This window comes from Haemorhous mexicanus, chromosome Z (genome assembly GCF_027477595.1).
Source record: "Haemorhous mexicanus isolate bHaeMex1 chromosome Z, bHaeMex1.pri, whole genome shotgun sequence".
Taxonomy (NCBI): Eukaryota; Metazoa; Chordata; class Aves; order Passeriformes; family Fringillidae; genus Haemorhous; species Haemorhous mexicanus.
Window position 1 is genome coordinate 13,199,257 of NC_082381.1, and position 13,377 is coordinate 13,212,633.

Genomic DNA, 13,377 nt, shown 5'->3' on the forward strand with positions numbered 1-13,377 from the left:
GTGTGTTTTGTAAAATAGAGCTGCAGCTTTTGTTTTTCTTGAAAGCTTCTAAGAAAAAAAAAATGCTATTTTTGATTTTTTTCTTTGTCTTTTCAACCCTGAGGAGATCAGTGGCCTTTTCATGTTCCACATTGACCTGCATTTCTTTTTTTTTCCTACTAAGTTGAAGAAAATACAAATTAACATGGAAGCATTAAGGAATAAGGAGTATGTCACTATACCTGTGTCTCATAGCATATCGAACAGGTTGTGGTGCTTCAGACTGCTTTAATCATGACTAGCATTGGTGGATTGTGAGCTTTTATGATGCTGATGAGCAGAAGTGCATCCACATGTGCACTTTTTTTTTTTTGAGTGCAAGTCTTACCTGACAAATGAGTTTATGGAGCTGAAGGGAAGGTGCATGACTGGTGTCTCTCCATCGCCTCTTCAGGTACATCACATTGCCTTCATGCTGCCCCATGATTAAACCTAAAAAAAAGGCCTGACTTTTTTTTAGGTTTAATCATGGGGCCAAATTTTACCTAAAACTTTCTTTTGAACCCAGATTGAAGAGACAGCAAAAAGGAGGAATTTTTTTTTTCTAGTCCTTGCAAACTAGTGGCATAGTTGAACTTGTGTACAAACCATTTACAGTCCCTGTTAGTGTCTGAGTTGGCAGGGCTGTAAGAAGAAACTTCATTGTGACTCCATCATGGTTTTGGGAACTTTCATATTTGAAGTCAGTCATTGAGGAGTATTTTAAATCAAGAAACAGCAGAAAACCAGGAACATTACAGCTGGTGGGTAGAAACTGTCTCAAGTGAATTAAGGCATAAGCTCAGATAACCAACATTCCTAATGCATGTTGATGGAACTGAGGGACTTGAGGGTCCTGCTAAAAATGTTCTCACACAACAGGGCAGGCATGGCCAATCATACCAGTCCTGATAAGTACTGTGAGGTGAAAAGCAAACCACCTCAAATGGGTAATATGGGAAACTGCTTTGTTCTATTTTTTCAATAAGTGCCTAAAATTTCTTCAGGGGGTTAAATCTTATGGTACTTCTGTGGTAGCTGAATTGAGTCTTCTCAGTCCAGGCCAATAACCACTGGATAGCAAGTTGGACATAATCTCTGTATCTGTCCAGACCTCTGCAGTCAGAGAGGGAGCAATGCATGGTGTGGCTTTGTCTTGGTTTTAAAGACAGGTGTCTACTAAGGAAGGCAGGAGCTTCCCTTGAAACAGAAAATGGAAACCCTCTCCCTCCAAATTATTATAATTCCAAGGGGCTCTCACGCAAAAATATGGGAGTAGGAATACCAGTTCATTATTAGAGAAAAAATAAAAATAAAATTAAAATGCAGTAATACAAAACAACACTCACAGAGTCAGAATATGACCTGACACCCTGTTGGTCAGGGTCTTGGTAGCAGTCTCTTTAAATGGTGGCTGCAGTCCTCCCGGAGTGACAGATGTGGTTCTGTTGAAGCAGTGATCCTGTAGAAGGGTGCAGTTTTCCTCTGGAGGTCCAGTGGTGGTGTAGATAGGCCTGGTCTTCCTCTGGGAATCCAGTGGAGATGAAAGCTGCTCTTCTGGGAATCTAGTGGAAAAAGCTGCTGTGGTATTCTAGCCTCAGATTACATCCAGGTAGGAATGTTTGACTCTTTCCCCTGGGCAGAGCATCTCACAATGGGATGATGTAATTTTATTGGTCATGCAGCAAGACTCAATAACCCATTAACAGAAGATATCTCCCCTGAGGGAGGATGGGTCATGGAAGAGTTAAAGAAAACTGCCCCACCTGGCTTTAACAGGCACAATTAACAGAAGATAACTGCCCCACCTCTAACAGATGGCAATAGAATACACACCCCCCAGCCACATCTTGCATTTGCAACCTAAGACAAGCTTAACTGCTGTATTTTCACTTTTTTTTTTGCTTAAACTCCTTTATGCAAGTAAGCTGTAGCACTTCTGAGAAGGAAGGGAGAGTATGTGCACATGTTCTTTACCATGACTCACACCATGTCAAGCTCACCTAAAGCTTTTCCTGGGGACTTCCAGATAGAGGTATAGAACTCTTTAGGCTGGAAACAACCTCTAAGGTCACCAAGTCTAACCATTAACCCACCACTGCCAGGTCCATCACTAAATCATGTCCCTAAGTGCTACAAGGAATAACATATGCTTGCATGAAAGCACAGCCCAGGAAGGTTACAGATAAATGTGGAGCAGTGTTTTCAAAATAGTGTCTCATGTGTCTATAAATGAAAAAGAGAATAGACAGTAGGGATGATAGTATAGGGATAAAATGTGTCTAAAATCATGGGATAATCAGGGGAGTTGGAAAGAAAAGTTGGGCCTGGTAGGCCCTGGGAAAATGTTAGGGTAGGCCCTGGGAAAATGTTAGGCTTTACTGGATCATGCAAAACTGCACCTGTATAAATCATTTAATGACTATGATAAATGATATGATTGTTAAATACAATGATTGTTTGGTAATTGGATATAATTATTGTTTAGTTGTAACAAGAATCATGAGAAACTATGTTTGGGGGGTTTGATGGAAATCACAAAATCCATGCTTGGATGAAATCAATGTATACAATAGAACAATATAAGTTTAATAATTAATATGTTATATAACAATAAGGGTATAAAAACGTGTTCATGCCGAACACATGTCAGAGTCAGATTTGGGTCTGTACCCCTGACACCCAGAGCTCTTCAATAAAAGCACCTGCATATCATCATCCCGTGATTATGTATTTCTGAACACTAACGGGGACAAGCTCCACATCAGTTTTCTGCCATGGGAAAAAGACAAATGAGAAGATCAATACTGAATATTTAAAGTAAGTTATATAGCTTATACAGGCTGTCTGCAAGGTTATTGTGATTAGAGATTATGATTCAAAGGGGAAAAAAAGATGTATGGCCCAAACCAACATTTCTCTTTAGAAAAAGTACAACGTACATCTTAATTGTTACCCCACTACCACTTCTTGCAAGATTTACTTATTGCTTTCCCTAGAGTAATAAGTCTTGAGCAAGCTCTTTGTTGCTGTAGTGTATGGCAGTGCAGATCAGATTTCTTTTCTCATTACTCTTCTGTATTTCTCCTCATTCGTGCAGCCACATGAGAACTTCTCAGTGAAATGTCCAGATCTTGTGGATGTTAGGATTGCTGGCTTAAGGAGGGATACACCAAGTGCTAGGATAGTGTGGGAAGGAGATAAATTGAAAATCACCCAGTGAGAAACAGAGAAGAAGGCATTTTTACTGCACTATGTTTATAACTTGTACTTTCTCAGATACTAAAAATCCACTGTTTTGCCTACATGTCTGTAAGACATTATAGTTTGCCATGCATGTCATGTGTAGTTATTAATGTAATAGCTTCCCCAAGCAAATGTGTGCTGAAATTCAGGTTTAGAGTTGCCTGTAAATCCCAGCAGAATGGAAGATTTAATAAAAAGTTCTGTAAATAACGGAACCTCAGCGAATTTGCGGCCTGCCTCTTTTTTACTGCTTTTATTTCTGAATGACACTATTTTATAGTCTAAAGGTGCATTAAAGGCTTGTAATTGGAGAGTGAGCTATCATAAAAAAGAAGATGTATCTGTGTGTATGTGTGTCCTGAGCCCACTTGTCGAGTTTGGAAAGCTGACATACAAAGCACCTGAGGAATTGCAGCAAGGGCAGTTCAAAATATTCTGGGGTACATGTTTTAGGGGATAAATAACATTTACAGGACTATCTCTTTTTTTCTTTCTTTTCCCCCCAGTAAATGGTGTTAGTTTTTGTTGACCGACCAGGGGGGGCTGTGGAAGGGTTATGTGCCCACGGCACTCCAGATACCCCATTAGCCCTTTGGAGATCACAGATCACCTGCATCTATCATCAGGCACATGCCACCAGTTTCAACAGATATACTTTCTTTCTCACACTTTTAGAATTACTTTAAATTTTAGAATAAGACCAAGCTTTAATAACTACAAAATGCATTTAGAAAACTTAATTTGCAGCTGACACATTTTCCAAAAAGAAATAAATACACTATTTATTATGTATGTCTAAAAACATTGAACAGAGCTTCTGTAAAAGCTGTTTTATTTTTTGACAGTTTGTTTTCATCTGTCTTACATTAGATCTCTCATCATGGTTTTGATAACTATACCATTGCCTTTGTTTTCATTATGCCTTCTCATTATATTAGTTATTTTCTGTTATTCTTTACCTGGGTTTTTTGCTGTTAAGAAGCTCCTCTGTGATTTGCAGTGTGACAGCATTGTCAGAAAACCGCATATTTGGTTTTTTATTGTCTTGTTTAAAAAATATTAACTCCTCGACAATTTGTAATACTGTAATTTCCAGCCTATAAGACTTACACAGTGCAAGAAGTCATGGGAAAAAGAAAGCTATATTTACAATACTTCTGATAATAAACCTGGTACAGAACTCACATTAGAGTCAATCTAAACATGACAGTACTTAATATCTGAACCACAAAACATAAACAGGCAGGAATTATGATTTTTTTTTTTTTACATTTAACCATTTTATAGTCCTTCTGCTACCAGCTGAAATATTGGAAATAGTGGCGAAAATAGTGTAATTTCTTACTGATTTTGAGCCAAAAAAATTTCATAAAGGTACATGTCAGGAAGGAACAGTAGTTCCACTTTAATCCCATTAATCACGTTTATTGGGTTTTAGTTAATAAATAATGACAAATCTGACAGTGGGAGATGCCAAGAGCAACTAGATTACCATCTCTTCAGGCTTGGTCTAGATATTGCTTTTGTAAAGACACAAAGGCATGAGCCCACAAGAAGTAAATCAGAGGGACAGTTTGGGATTGAACTGTAAGCACATCAGCTGTTTCATAGATGCTTCCCATACACATGGACTGCCATTCCTCATTCCTGCAGTAGCAGAAAGTCTTAATGCTTCCACAGAAAGATTAATCATCACAAATCTTGTTTTCTTTTCTACCCGAGGAAAGAGATTCAGACTGGTGTCACCAGAATAACGGTGGCAAAGATGCCAGTAGATGTTTTTTTCACAACAGTGCCCAGTCTTTCTGATCAAAGAGATGATGTACTTTCTTCCATGAGATGAAGGATCATGAATGCTCATCCAGAGTGTAGGATAGTTAATTCAAATAGTCTGGAGTTCCTTAGCAGGGGCTGCATGGCCTCTGCCTGGTAGCCAAGTGACCAGGATGGAGATGTCCAGAAAATGCTGATTGAGCTCAAAATTTGAGAATTTCTTCTATTTCCACACTGGAAATGTGTGAGCACCTTGTCCTTGGAGAGAAGTGGACAGTTTTACCTTCAATCCCAGATGAAAGATACAACTAAATCAGATCTAAATGAGTGAGATCAGAAGGGGCAACTTTTAGTTTTTAAACGGAACTCTAGTGTCATGGATAATTTTAATCTGTTTTCTCATCCCATTCTTTTGGTTTGTAATACTTAAGTCTGCACAAAGACTGTAAAACTGTATTTCATGCTTTGACACCAGCTACAAGACAGTACTTGATAAACAAATGCAGAAGGTGATGAAGATAAAGGTTATACAACATTTATCTTTTAACTTCTTAAGGAGGCAATACCTAAGACTGCCATATTTTCTCAAAAAAATCTCTACTCAGTAGTTCACGAAGCCTAGTTAAGTCATTTGGGCACCTTAAATTGCATGTAGACTGCCTATTAGTCTCTATTTTCTTTTTGTTTTTTAAATTTCAATCATTTAAACTGAGATGCTTTGCTTCAGAGAGAGGAACAGACAGCAGAGAGATACAAAGCTTCCTGAGTCTCTGTTGTATAGTGGAGTATATAAATGTTTGCAGCTGCAAAATTGTGTAAAGGGACTTGATTATACAAATACATTAAACATCTCTTAAAATCTTCTGAAATTATATTATAGTAGCTACACAAAGGGGAAAAGGATCATCTTGTTTGAATGACCATGGTCTATTCTATTTGCAGAAACACATGTTTCTCAAAAAGAAAGAAAGGAAAAAGATCATTATATAAGCTAAATCCAGGTAACAATGCTGGACTTTCAGTTGTCTTATGAGATAAAACCCAGGAACATTTAACATTTGTCCTCTAACCTTACCCCAGCTTTCACACAGTTGTCTGTTTCCCTTGAGGCAGACATATCTAAGCTGTCAATTAATAGATAATGTAAGTTTACTTAGATGTCATGTAATGCTGCTACCCATGTGGAGATACATCAAATGTCCTAGTTTGCTCTACAGGCTATGGCACACAAAAATCTTCTCCCATGGGAAGCCGAGGCTTGACAAATGCCTGAGGATTAGACATAGTCAGCCGACTCTTTGTGATGCAAAATGGCAATCTTTGGCTTTTTCAAGTAGTACTACATTTTCATTTTCTCCAAATAAAGAACCAAATTTGCAAACAGTTTAGGTTGTATAAATTTGTTATTGAATAAAGAGGTCTAACTAAATCCCAGAAACTGAAGAAATGCCATAGTTGAAACACTCATTTAAAATTTTTAATAAATTCAAGAATGTCTAAAAGCAAATGGTTTCTTTCAATATTTTTCATACTTTATATCATATTGCTGTAGCACTAGGTAATTGATAGCTTAGACCATCCTCTCCAAAGTCATCCTGACTATATACTAAAAGCACTAAACACAGGTTGATATTCCATTGTAATAGGTGAGAACTTTATGTTATTTAAACCGGAGTAAGGCATCCTTAAATTAAAATTTTATATTTTAAATAGGGCCAAAAAATCCATTAAAATACTTATGTTTTCTTAAACTCAACATCTAAAACATATGGAAAAAATTGCCTCTAGGTACTGAAAGCTGTCTTTATCACACTGTGCATCTAAATTCCCAAGGATGATTTAACGAGGTTTGCACATTAAAAATCTTGGTTTTTTTACAATAGAGGAAATCATAAGAAATATTAATGCCCTCTGGGTGGTGCCATGGAATTCAAATGTCTTTCAAATGTCTTCACTCCAGGAGCACTTTGCTATGCAGGCCTGTACTTGGCAAAGATTTTCTCAGTGTAAAGAATTTATTAGTCATGGGGGATGATGTTGGTGTGCTAAACCCTAAATACCTGAAATATGTCTATGTTAACACCAACTAGGTACTTCAGAAGGCTTTGAAGAAATCTTCATTGTTCAGGCTGATATAATGGATTTCATGTCAGAAACACATGAGGCTACCCAAAGGTATGACATTCAGTCTTGACATATTTTTCCATTGCAGTAGTGACATCTGCCACCAAGCAATGTGCTCAGACTGTGCAGTCTCAGAGAGTTTACAGCAAAGGTAAAGGGACACAGTCCTGGTTGAAGGTGCACCTCCTTTTTAAGGGGGAGAACTTGAATCAGGGAGGCAATACAAAAGACTCTCAAATGGCTGTTTAATTTTACACCTTACTCAAGAAATACATAGGTGCTATGTCATTCATCTGCTCCTGCAGACCAAAACCAGAGGTCAAGAGGAATCACTCTGCCATCATAAATGTAGCCCACGTTTCATCCATGGAAAAGACAAACATAACTTTCCCAAAGACTTAATGCACAATTACAATAGGAATGCAAGAGAGAGAATAAATACAGCCTTGATAAAAGATAAAATGCTGGAAATATAGACTTGAACTCAATAAACGGGCAAATGGAAATGCCAGAGAAAGATTTCAAGCTAAATAGTATTGGGAAATGAAATATCAAAAAAACATCTTAAAAATTAGAGGTATGCTTTCAACAAATGTGGGAAATGCAAGCACAGAGAGGTCCCAAGGCCTCAAACATTCAAGCTCAGAGATAGAGATGGATACAGTGTTTGACCTAAGACCTCAGAGAAGGCTTGAAACTTTGGAATAGAATAGAGAAACAGACATGAAATAAGAATAAAGATTTGTAGTTTAAGGAGAAATATGTTTTGAGCAAGCAGAAATAGGCCTCATGTAAGCAAATAAATATGTTAAGCAAGATAGTAAAAAACAATTAAAATCTAACAATAGAACTAGTTATAGAGTTGGTAAAAAAATAGAAGATACAGCAAGAAGTTCCTGTAGAGTTACATGACTGGATAAAAAGAGAGGCATTGCAGCAAAATAATGTAAAATGTAGCAATTAGCAATTGGTTTATGAAGATGCTAGTGAGCTTTGTGGAAGTAGCTGATTGGATAAGAAATTTACAATACCGTAACTAAAGTTATAATGGCTTCTGATGTACGGCTTCTGATGTGATAACTTTGGATGTAACAACCTTACAGTCTCGCCCTTCCATGAGACCGATTTTGCAATAAACCATCTTTTACCCACCTCATCAGTCAACCCCATCTTTCTGTATCCCAAACAAACAACAAATAAAGTTCTTCAGATAATACATGAAAATAAGGTGCATTCCGCCATCTGCTGTATTTACTAAACTCATTCATTATTTCTTGTTTAGCATTATGCCACGAGCTCCACCCAAGCACTTTCCCATTTTCCTTCATATCCTACAAACATAGTAAGAGACAGTGCCTGTCATGACAAACCTCAAATGCACTAGGTAAATGATAGGAGAAAACATGGAAAAGAATTACAGAGAGAGACAAGTGATTAGGTTTTTTTAAGTAGCTGAAGTGATTTGGAATTCTTTCACATTTATTAGCATTACCCTTAGTGACTGGCACAAGGACAAATGGGAAGCCTGCTGTAGATAGGTATTTAGCAAATATGTTCTAAGTCATCATCCAGAGCCTTCAACAAAGACCAAGCACAATGAAACATCCTGGCCGTAGGGCAGGGCTTTAGCATCACCACCATGTCCTTGAGATCTTTTCTTTATTCCATTTCAGACAGGTTTCTTTAAACAAAGAAGACACGTCAAAAAAAAAAAAAAAAGCATAGCTACCCTCAGAGTGATAAGATGGACAGACAACTGCTTTCCCATATATTTTGTTATTTCTCACTACAAAAAATCCTTAAAATAATGGTTGCTGTTTCCAGAATCTCCATTAAGGTAGATATAACATTATGTTCCTATAACTAAAAATGTTTTTCAGAATGCAATGAAAACAAGACATAAACCCCTAATTTTGTACATTCAATTACTTTTAGCTCATAAATGTTAATTATAAATATGTTTTTTAAAAGTAAAAACATGAAGATTATTGATATCAGGCAACAAGGCGTTTTGTGGATATAAATGGGGAGAATTATGATTTTTTTGTCTTGTTTTCTGACCAGCAGTGCAGAAACATCTGAAAGAGTAAAACCAGAACCTATTTTGTTTGCAAAAATATCAAACCTTGTGGCTTTTCTACCAGACAAAACCCATACCATATGAAAAACACTGGATCATCTGCCTTTTTTACTTGGGAGCAGAACAGGAAAAGACAAAGAGGATCAGGAACAACTTGTGCGTCTATCCTTCTCCTTCAGTGCAAGTGAAATAAATGTACTCTGGAGAGTATGGTTGTCCAAGAAGGAGGGAAAAATTTTAGGAGAAACAGAGGATGTGAAGGCAGGAAACTGGTATCCCAGTGGAAGATGAGAGTAGGTTCAAGATGGGAAGAAGATGGGACATTGGTATGACTAATATGCAGTGGGGCATCACACATTACAGATGCGCAGAAGGAGGTGGATTTGGCCTCTGGTCTCTGTTGCAGGGGAAAAACAGAGCCAGCAGCCATCATTCCAGAATTCTACTAACATGGTAAATCATTAATAACTCCAACTTAAATTTATTCTGCCATGGCCACAGAACTGATGGATTGGTTACACAGATGGTCCTCTAATTTGAATTAAATCAAATACAAGTACACTGCTTCCAGAGTCAGCATAGTGACAAAGACAGTTCTGGGCACCACCCAATTTGAGGCACCCTGAGCCAGCCATGAAACCTGTCTTAGGCAGCCTGACTGCCCTGTAAAAGCTGACTGTCCAGCTTTTGGAAACTCTTCAAATCACTGTATTTCCATTAAAATACCTTTACCAGCCTTGAAGAAGGGGTCAGTGGCCCCTTCTTCCAGACAATCCGGATAAACCAGCCTGGCACACAAGTGCATGACTGGAGTGGGGTGGGTGTGAAGCAGTACAGAGCTCTAGATCAGCCAAAGCTCGGGATCCCCATTTCTAACCACAGAAACAGGATGGGATGTTTTTTGGTACCTATCTCAGCAGCAAGATGCTTGACAAACCCCATCTTGAAAACCAATTTAAGGAATGTGAGCTCTCTTCCCTCAAAGACAAAAATCATAATTTTGATGCTACACCAAGCAGTGAAGAATATCTGGTATCCATTTCTTCAAAAATGCTCTGTAGCAGGTAGTAAGAACTGTTCCCTTCTTGTTCCTAACACAGGTGAAAGGAAATTTTGCTCATGATTCATTAGATGATTTTTCAGCAGTGCTTTCTATATCAATGTTCTCTCTTCTCCTGGACATCTTTAACCTCTCCTCCAACTAGAGGCAGTCCCACCCTTGTAAAGCCATATCATTAACCTCATTACAAAAAGTTCATTCTTTTTTATTTTCCATTGTTTAGAAAAACCTCAAAATATTCCACAGCCTGTTTTTAAACATTCATTCAGTTCATATACAATTGAGTTTTGTAATAGTTTTTACGATGATAGAGCCCATTCTTCTTCAACATAATTCCACAGTACCTGTAAGCTCCTCTTCATTTACTGGTACTTCCAACCCTTGGAAAAGGATGTGATTCATTCAATTTTTGTTTTTTTTTTTTTAATTTTGGGGTTTGGGGTTTGTGGTTGTTGTTGGTTTGGTTTGGTTTTGGTTTTTAATATGTGAAGCAGGTATTTTGGTATTTCCCACATAAAGTAAACCTTTAATTTTTAAAAAATTGCACTTTTGGAATTTTATTTCATGTCTATCATATCTGCACTATCAGAGCTCTTAATTGTGCACTTAGTCTGATAAGTTTTTTCTTTGTCTGTCTACTTGTTTCAGTTATTCCTCTTTTTTTCTCACAGTGTTTTGTTCTAAATAGGAGATAGTCGTGACATCCCTAAAAACGGTAAATTTGCTCTACAACATCAGACTATGTACAATTTTCTTTGTTTTTCTGCCTTCTCTTTGTCTTATCAATATTGATCTGTGTCATGGGCAATTTTAATTTTCAGGTAGTAGGTTCTCAGGTGATGGCTCTCCTGTTAGTAGCTGCTGTCTTCTATAAAGAAAAGTCCTTACCAAATTAAGTACTTTCAAATGAAGTCATGTTAGAACAATTCAAGCCTTTTTATTGCACGCCTTTTTGGTGGCCACCATAGAAAAAGCCCTTATCAGCCCAGTTTTCTTTTTATTTTCTCAATATATCCAGATGGTTTTAGCACTGGAACTGTTTTTTTTCCAACTTCCATTCAGGGAAGCAGTAACCTTGACTTTTTCCATTGTTTTTTCTCCATGTTTGTCTCCAAAGCCACACAAGTAGAGCTCCCAGGCATGCATGCAGTACCATGATAAGCAACATGTGACACACAGTCAGCTCATTTATACTGCATTTTTGGAGAGGAAAGTGCCTCTCATCCTATAATTTCCAGACCAGGAACCAAGAAGATTTCAACAGGTGGTGCAGTATCTGGCCTAGACCTGAAATGAAACTGCCTGAGCTGGGCTTAACTGGGATACAGTGAATAATGAGGACAAAGTTGCAAGTATTGGACATTAAATACAGCAGGGAAGACAAGGGCCGGTACTCTCAATACTGGGCCTGTTGGAGAAAGGGAAATGCTTGTCCACTTTGTTGCTAAATTTAACTCCCTGGCTTAAGATATGAGAGCCACAAGAGCTGTGTAGAACACAATGACACCAGCAGAGCAGAAGATGTTGCAGAGGATCTCTGCTAGCTGTGGGCAGACTGGAGCAGCTGTTTTGGCTGGGAAATCTGCTCCAAGATGCATCTGAGCTCCAGTGCCCAGCTGTGGAGTGTACTGTGCACTGGGAGGTCTGACCCTGTGGCACCACAAGCTGGGGAAGCACAGCTGGGCACGGGCACAGCACCGCTGCTGCCACTTCACTTGATGTCACACGTGGCACCCTGCAATTTACATGGACGGTCCTAGCAGGGGACGTCTTGAGGTAGAACCATGTAATCCAGCTGCTTACCAAACCGGGAGGAGCTCCTCACCCTGAGGTCTGTGTTGATGCAGCTGCTCCTCAGAAACCCAAACTTCAGAAAGAATTTGAATGTTAGATTTATGTGCTGGCAAATAAAAATCCCTATTCTTACAAATATACTGTTTAACTTCAGCTCTGATCCTTTTCTCTAAATGACCAAAAATAATAACCAAGGCAGAAGCATGCTTCTTTCTCAACATTTCAATACATTTAAGGTTGTAATAGTGTTTTAATTCAGCATAGCTAATGTGTCACATGGAATAGATGGAAAAATTGTACCATATGTAGCCCCTAGAAAACACTGACAAGACAGCTGTACCCATTCTGTCTCAAAATGAGATATTGTCACGTTCCAACTAAGTCTTTTATGACAGTGATTATATCTAGCATCCTGATAAGTGAGTATTTGTGGAACTAACTCTCACATAGATCTTCGTGATAATAAATGGTATTTTTCTTTTTCAGCATTGCTGCGTACTTGCAATTTATCTGTGATATATTTAACAAGAGATCAATTAATCCAACCATGACACTAAACAGCTAAAAAAACCATCATACTCAGTGCATGAAAAAATCTCTTCTTATCTCCTGCTTCCTCTAAGCCACAAATTTGCCTTTGTGTTAAAGCTTTTGAGTTCAGAAATGCTTCTTCTGAAGACAGATTTTAAAGCCTACCAATACCTGTACGTTTCCACCAACACCAGCACTATGATGTTGATGGAAATGAATACCAGAAGTATCCCAGAGACAGAAAGAGGACAACTCCTCAGTTTGACATAGAAGGAGGACCAAACACTGGATCATCTCCTAAATGCTGAATTTTCATTTAAGGTCACCATTCAATTTTCATGTTTTTAAGTTTCCAACCAAAAGAAAATATCTTGATCAAGTCATCCAGAAAAGGACAGGTCCTCTAAGTTCCCAAATTCCTATACTTATTTTCATTTTCTCCTTAAATACTTGTTCTTAACCTGGAATGAATCTGGGAGGATTGATAGAGACACTTTTCCTACAGCTAACTAATAAGTTCACATTCTCTCACCCCTCTAGCTACTCACTTAAGTTCTAAAAGACATGAAGGTAGAAGAGGAAAGTGTGGTCCAAATTTCTCTGCTCTTGGCCTCATAGCAAGGCCCAGATTTCTGTTGTAAAGAAGAAAAGCTGATGCCACACACAGAAATAGTGCCAGATTGGCTGAGAATTCAAAAGAAGTAGTAGTAAGTGTTCCAAGAAAGCAAACTCAACCTTACACAGCTAATTT